We start from the raw sequence: 6,322 nt of genomic DNA on the forward strand, positions 1-6,322 counted from the left end.
GAACAGCCTATTCGTTCAGAAATTTCTTTCTGTGTCTTACCATCTCGCTTGAGGGTGTCAATGATGGCCTTCTGGACAGCAGTCAGGTCGGCAGTCTTACCCATGATTGCGGTTTTGAGTAATGAACCAGGCTGGGAGTTTTTAAAAGCCTCAGGAATCTTTTGCAGGTGTTTAGAGTTAATTAGTTGATTCAGATGATTAGGTTAATAGCTCGTTTAGAGAACCTTTTCATGATATGCTAATTTTTTGAGATAGGAATTTTGGGTTTTCATGAGCTGTATGCCAAAATCAACAATAAAAGACCTGAAATATTTCAGTTGGTGTGCAATGAATCTAAAATATATGAAAGTTTAATTTTTATCATTACATTATGGAAAATAATGAACTTTTATCGCAATATGCTAATTTTTTGAGAAGGACCTGTATGTTACTGTTGAACTGATTCATACCTTTTGACACATCATGCATCAAATATATTCTCTGGCTCTGTAAGCATCTTACAACAGTTCCCACAGGAGCCACTTATAGATTATCATGACAGAATATGCTAATTATTGACTTTAAGATAGTTAACTCCACATCAGCTACATAAATTCATCAACTAACCATTCAGAAACGTCCTGTTGCATTCTACATGTTGTCACTTCTTCTTGAGTCTCTCCATCATTGTCCAAATTTAGTTTGAACATAAAAGGCTGAACAGTTTCTGACATTTTCAGTGAGACTGCGTGAGGTACTGTAATGTTAAGCGGAGCTGCTAAGTGCTAACACAAGCTCTTGAAACTCCACCCTCTTCTTGAGAGCAGCAGCTCATTTGCATTTAAAGGGAAACATACACAAATGTAGCGTTTTTGCTCACCCTCATAAAGTAACAAATTTTACATGCTATAAAAATGATCTGTTGGTATTTTGAGCTAAAACTTACTGAAAAGGATTAAGGCCAAGCAATAATAAAAAAATAAAAGGGATTTTTATTCATTATTTATAATATGAAAGTCATTATTAAGCAAGATTAAACTCATTAAATTTCGAGAAAAAAGTCTAAATAAAACTTCAAGAAAAAAGTAAATGAAATGTCGAGAATAAACTCATTAAACTTTGAGAATAACGTCATTTTGTTTTGAGAAAAAACTTGTGTTTATTCTCAACATTTTATTGACATTTTTTTCTTGAAATGTAATGAGTTTAAGCATGAAGTGACCCACCAAGGTCACATAACAGTGTTTCTAGTCAGGACCTGTAACAAAAGATACTGACACAAACACACAACTACACACACACACACACACACACACAAACAGTTTTTTCAAGGTCGAGTTGTACTTTCTCCCAGTAAGAGTATTACAAGTGAGGCTCCTGAACCTCCTTCCTCACACCACTGGAGGGAGCCATCACCTGAATGTCGACTGTTTTCGATTCAGACTTCATTTCCCAGAGGTCCTCATTCCTTGGACTGATTGCACGCACCTGCACTGTGGTGTGATCAATAATAATGTTATATGCCTGGGCGCTAGGGGGCAGTAGAGGGCCTTCAAAACAAGATAGCGGGGAAGTTCGTCAGTGAATAAATGAGTGTTATGCCATGTAAACAGCACTGCTACATCTTTATTGAATATATTAAGAACCCAACTCGACATGGTGTCAGAAGTGGTGCTACATTATATGAGAAGAGGGAGAAAGTTTAAAAAAATAAAGAAAATTAAGCGGAGAAGATCAAGAAAACTTAGCAAGTATGTCGCAAGCACAACGAGAACAACAAGCTGAACAGAATGACCCTCCACAGCTTCCCGTTAAAGCATCTCCAACGTTCTCAATAAATCTGCCGGAATCCTTCGACTTCTCGAAGCCACAAGACTGGGAAAAGTGGATAAGATGGTTTGAGCACTTCATAGTGGCTAGCGATCTGGATTAGTCATCAGACGCTAATCAGGTGAACACGCTTATTTATTGCATGGGGGACGAAGCAGATGATGTTCTAAAAGGCCTAACATTAACCGCGGAACAGAAACTGATATACAGCTCCATCAGAGACGGCTTCACAAACATTTTTGTGCCGAAGAAGAATGTGATCTACCAAAGAGCTAAATTTAATCAGTGAGCTCTGGGGCCATCTGAATCTGCAGACTCGTTCATAACTGATTTATATGCACTGGTGGAAGATTGCGAATATGGGGCACTGTGCGATGAACTGTTGAGAGACAGGATCGTAGTTGGCATTAGAGACACTGTGCTTTCACAGAAAATGCAGATGGACAGCAGGCTGGATCTGGCAAAAGCCATTAATATGGTCAGACAAGCTGAGGATATTAAACGGCAACAAACGGATCTGAGAGGAGATGCTGCACATGCTATTAAAACGACAGTGGATGCAGTACACACTAAGAAAGGAAAACAGCTAGCTTGGAAAAATAAACAACAGCCAGTAAAACAGCACAAAGACAAACATTAAACACATTCAGGAGCAGAGCATAAGTCATGCCCTAAATGTGATAAGTCACATGCTAAATTTCAGTGCCCAGCAATGAATGCAGACTGCCACAATTGTGGTAAGAGAGGACATTATGGTAAAGTGTGCAAGTCTACCAAAGTGTTACTGCTGTCACTGAAGATGATGACATATTTCTGGGAACTGTTGATGCTGGAGATCATGCATGGACTGTAGACTTACAAGTAAGGCGTGCTAATGTGAGATTCAAATTTGATACAGGGGCGGACGTGTCTGTCATACCAGAGCAGGTGTATAGACAGATATGCAGTGGCACCGCATACAGTCTCACTCCAAGCAACAAAGCACTGTTTGGGCCAGGCTGTGTACTCTCTCTGTAGTGGGTGTAGCCAAAGAAATTTTGAAATGTTGTGATAAACGCACCACAGAGGACATTTATGTTGTGAAACACCTGAACACAGCTCTGCTGAGTAGACCCGCCTCAGTTAGCCTCAGAATGGTAGTCAGAGTAGATAGCATCGACTTAGACTCTGTTAAACAACAATATCCAAAGCTGTGCGGCGGGTTAGGTTTAGTACAGCATCAGTACACAATCAAGCTCAGACCAGATGCTAAGCCTCTGTCCTTGAAAGTGCCTTGCGGTGTCCCACTGCCCTTGATGGGAAAAGTGAAGCAGGAACTCCAGCGCATAAAGCAGCTAGGAGTCATCAGCCAGATCGAACAGCCGACAGAGTGGTGCTCTGGCATGGTGGTCGCACCAAAGAAATCTAAGGATGAAATCCGGATCTGTGTAAACCTCTCTGCCCTCAATGAAGTGGTGTGCAGGGAAAAGTTTATCCTCCCGTCTGTGGACCAGACGCTAGGCATGCTGTCTGGGGCAAAGTTGTTCACAAAACTGGACGCCAATATGCGGTTTTGGCAAATCCCATTATCAAAAGACTGTGCCCATTACACCACTTTTATCACCCCATTCGGGCGCTACTTCTTCAACTGCCTGCCATTTGGTATTGCCTCAGCTCCTGAACATTTTCAGAACTGGATGGTGACGGAGGTGACAGAAGGCTTAGAAGGAGTCGTTTGCCACATGGACGATGTCCTTATATGGGGTTCCACACAGGCAGAGCACGACACACGGGTGTATGCGGTTCTGCAGAGGGCACAGGCGGCTGGCATCTCACTGAACACAGCTAAGTGTGAGTTCAGCAAAACCAAGGTGAAATTTCTCGGATACATCATCTCAGCAGATGGGATAAGCCCAGATCCAGAGAAGACACGTGTCGTACGTGAGATGGATCCGCAGCACAACATCAGTGAGCTCAGGAGCTTTCTGGGCATGGTAAATCAACTAGGCAAGTTTGTGCCCAACCTAACTGAAAAAGATAAAGCTCTCAGGGACCTGCTTTCAAAGAAGAACCTGTGGTATTGGGGGCCTGAGCAGCAGACGGCATTTATCAGCCTCAAACAAGAGTTAGCGTCCACTCCGGTCCTGCAGTTGTACGACCCAAACAAAGAACTGAAAATCTCAGCCGATGCCTCGTTGTATGGGCTAGGCAGCGTATTGCTGCAGAACTGCCGGGAAACCTGTGCGCCAGTGGCGTATGCGTCCAGAACGCTCACAAGCACAGAGCAGCGCTATGCTCAAGTGGAAAAAGAAGCACTGGCCCTGACCTGGGCATGTGAACGATTCAGCAACTTCATCAACGGTCTCCATTTTGAGCTGGAGACAGACCACAAACCCCTCGTGAGCCTGCTAGGCAGGCAAGCGCTGGATTCCCTCCCACCTAGAATACAAAGATTCAGGATGAGACTCATGAGGTACAGGTACACAATCAGGCACGTCCCAGGGAAAAGCCTCACTACAGCAGATACGCTGTCACGGGCGCCTTTGAAGAATGGTGAGACTGATGGAGATGGCTTGATGGAGGAAACGAACATTTATGTGGACTCTGTAATTGCAAACTTACCAGCAAGTGAGACCTACCTGTCCAAACTGCGGGAGCAGCTAAGTGCAGACAGCGAGTACGCCGAAGCTCACATTTATGTCAGTCTTTCAACTGACCAACAGTCGCCTACAGGCAAGTTTTATACAGCCTAGCTTTTTCCGTTTGTTAACTTTTTATTACATGCATGATTTTAATTAGATACATTGTCCATAACATATTTATTTAAAGTTACTTATCTTTGAAAAGGTTATTCAAGAAAAGTTAGGCAGTCAGTCTGAGGGAACAGAGCAGGTAGTCAGGTCTCCATTAGAGGACTTCAGAGGAAAACATAAGAACAGGTAAAAAAAAAAAAAATCTTGAAGGACCTCATGCTCTCGTCCTGTTAGTTTTTAAAGCTGCACCAGTGTCAGCATCAGTTGCCCTACAACATTCCCTGATCTAATGGTGCATGGACGCTGGCATTATAGGGCGTCGGGTGCCTTGCCACCCTATAACGCCAGCATGCACAAACTGTAATGGTTAGGATTCAGCTCACTGTTGTTGCCCAGTCAGGAAACATATTTTTGCACTTTGAGATCGATATCAGAGGTAAAGTGCTATGCCAATGTAATGTATGATCCCAGGATTTCGAGATCGGCCAAAATGTCTGGGATTCGGCTTTTGCGTTCTACAGTTGCCATTCATTGTGTTTACTGTGGCGAGCAGGACGAGACTGAGGGCCGCGGGAGAACGGCGCGAGGCCGGTGGCGTGATTACTGATGAGCGACACCTGTGAGACGCACCGGTCTCGTATCTCTCACGGAGGAGCTGGAATTTTCTTAGCAATGCTAAAACGCACACATCAATCGATCACATGTTTAGCGTTCATGTAAACACTACATTCAGATTCACCAATCAGAATGAATTCAGTTAGATTGAAACAAAAGGTGTGCATGTAAACAATGACGATTTTTGCGTCATCAGAGGATTTTTTCCAGACAAAAAATACATAAATCTCTCATCTCGGGGATATGAGGGAGGAAAGCATGGTAATTCGAAAATACTACTGGTTTTCTACTAATACAAAGCTTAATGCTAAATCCTGAAGTATCCCTTTAAAAACAAAATCCTATAGTCTAGAGAAAAGTTTACAATTATATTAAATTTTATTGTCACAGAAACAATGCAATTTATTATATTTCCCTTGTTCATGAGTTGTGTTGTTTATTTTTTAGGCCTCATAGCATTCATCCTGCAGTGAGAGAGGGGATAAGAGAGCACATCCTGAGCTTCCCACGCCAACCGAACCACTACTCACGGATGAAGGGAGATGTGGAGAGGGAGTACCTGAGCCCTGATTTAAACCTGCTCCGCATGTTCTGCCTGTACAAGGAAAACAATCCAGCATCCACTGCAAAGTTCTGGCTCTATAGGGACATCTTCAAGCAGCAAAACCTCAGTTTTGGGCAGCCAAGAAGTGATACTTGTGCAAAATGTGACGCCCTGTTCTCAAAATTAGTAGCTGCTACAACAGATGGAGAAAGGTTGAAGATCACAGCCGAGAGTGAGCTTCACCACCGGAAAGCCGAAAAAGTGTACACCCAGTTGCAGGCTGACACAGAGTGGGCCAAAGCCAATGATGACTGCCATGTCATTTGTATCGACATGCAGGGGGTAGTGTTCACGTCACCTGACACACTCCAACGTGTGCTATCAACGGCAGCTGGCCAACTACAACCTCTGTATCCAGGAGATGGGCACTGACAAACCTCCTACAATGTGCCTCTGGCATGAGGGCATCGCTCACAGAGGTTCCATCGAGGTGGCAAGCTGTCTTTTGAAGTGGGCAGAAACATCTTTCGCTCCCCTAGTCCAGGCAAAGGAACGGAAGCTCATCATCTATAGTGACCGATGCTGTGGGCAGAACAACAACTGGCGAGTCCTAAACCTCATG

The sequence above is a fragment of the Megalobrama amblycephala genome, linkage group LG14 (genome assembly GCF_018812025.1).
Source record: "Megalobrama amblycephala isolate DHTTF-2021 linkage group LG14, ASM1881202v1, whole genome shotgun sequence".
NCBI lineage: Eukaryota > Metazoa > Chordata > Actinopteri > Cypriniformes > Xenocyprididae > Megalobrama > Megalobrama amblycephala.